This window comes from Mastomys coucha, unplaced genomic scaffold (genome assembly GCF_008632895.1).
Source record: "Mastomys coucha isolate ucsf_1 unplaced genomic scaffold, UCSF_Mcou_1 pScaffold12, whole genome shotgun sequence".
Classification (NCBI taxonomy): domain Eukaryota; kingdom Metazoa; phylum Chordata; class Mammalia; order Rodentia; family Muridae; genus Mastomys; species Mastomys coucha.
Genome location: NW_022196894.1, coordinates 12,066,229 through 12,068,236, shown reverse-complemented (window position 1 = coordinate 12,068,236; position 2,008 = coordinate 12,066,229).

The following is a 2,008-nucleotide window of genomic DNA, read 5'->3' as shown; positions in this document are numbered from 1 at the left end:
AGCTATTGAGGAAAGTTTGCAACTCTGGGGAGTTGATTCTTGAGGGGAAAAGCATATTACTGAAGGCAAGGTTTGAGGTTTGACAGCCTAGCTTCTCTTTCTGTTCTCTCAGTTTCTGGACTGCTGGTGAAATTCTTTCTTAACAAAAAAAGGATGAAATTAGAAATCAGGAACAGAAAAAAAACTTCAAAGCTCATAAATATACTTTTACACAACCAGTAGACCAAAGAAGAAATTGCAAGAGAAATTAAAATATATTTTAAGATTAAAAGAAAATATAGTATGTCAGAACTTGTGGGGTATGAAAAGGCCACAAGGATAGTTTGTAGATATAAATGCATATATTTAAAAATGAGAGCAATTCAAATTAGTAGTCTTACCTTATCCTGAAAGTTACAAAAAAAAAAAAAAAAAAAAAAAAAAAAAAGAAGGGCAAATCAAGGCTAGCAGTAAATAAAATAGACAATGTAAAATAACATAATCAAAGAAACCAAAAACTTGGGTTTTTAAATATTTAAAGTGGGGACAGGGATATTTGTCATAATTTTGTACTTAGCAAAGGATTCTTAAATGTGACATCAAAAGCATGTTGCATATGGCAACAAAAGAAAATTTGAGTAATTTAAGATTTATAAAAATAAAAAAAAATATGTTCATAAAAACATAACCAGCAAGATAAAATGACAGCTTACAAAATGGCAAAAGTAATTTGGAATCACAATTGGTAAGGGCTTAATATTTAAAATATATGGGAAACCTTACAAATTAGCAACAAAACACAATTTAAAAACAGTAAACATTTGAACCTAATCCACAAGCACCATCCCACATTCCCAGAACTAGTTACAGTGATGTAACTGATGCACTGGTTTTCCTTAGTGAGTCTACCCAGAATCTAACCCTTGCATACTGGCTTCACACTCCTATGGCCAAGTCTAAATGTGCAACTCCACCTTTGCTCAGTGAGAACCTTAAAACATCATCCATTTCCCCCATCCCCACACTCCTTTTTATTTTTATTTTTTTATTGGATATTTTCTTTATTTACATGTCTTCATTTATTTACATGTCATCCCCTTTCCTGGTTTCCCCTCCACAAACTGCCTATCACATCTCCCCTCCCCTGCTTCTATGAGGGTGTTACCCCACCAACCCACTCCTGCCTCCCCGCCCTCGAATTCCCCCACACTGGGACATTGAGCCTTCACAGGACCAAGGACCTCTTCTCCCATTGATGCAGGACAAGGCCATCATCTGCTACATATGAAACTGGAGCCATGAGTCCCTCCATGAGTCCCTTGGTTGGTGGTTTAGTCCCTGGGAGCTTTGGGAGGGAGTCTGGCTGGTTGATATTATTGTTCTTCCTATGGGGTTGCATAGGAACCCCTTCAGCTCCTTCAATCCTTTCTCTAACTCCTCCATTGGGGATCCCATTGGGCACCACATGCTCAGTACATTGGTTGGGTCCGAGCATAGGCCTCTGTATTTGTCAGGTTCTGGAAGAGCCTCTCAGGAGATAGGAGAGAACTATATCAGGCTCCTGTCTGCATGCACTTCTTGGCATCCACAATACTGTCTGGGTTTGGTGAGTGTATATGGGATGGATCTCCATGTGGGGCAGTCTTTGGGTGGCCTTTCATTCGGGCTCTACTCCACATTTTGCCTCCCTATTTGCTCCCATAAGCATTTTGTTCCCCTTTCTAAGAAGGACTGAAGCACCTACACTTTGGTCTTCCTTCTTCTTGAGCTTCATATTGTCTGTGAATTATATCTTGGGTATTCCCAAGAATTTGGGCTAATAATATATGCTTATCAGTGAGTGCATACCATGTATGTTCTTTTGTGATTGGTTTACCTCACTCAGGATGAGTTCCATCCACTTACCTAAGAATTTCATAAATTCATTGTTTTTAATGGCTGAGTAGTACTCCATTGTGTAGATGTACCCCATTTTCTGTATCCACTCCTCTGTTGAGGGACATCTGGGTTCTTTCCAGCTTCTGGCTAT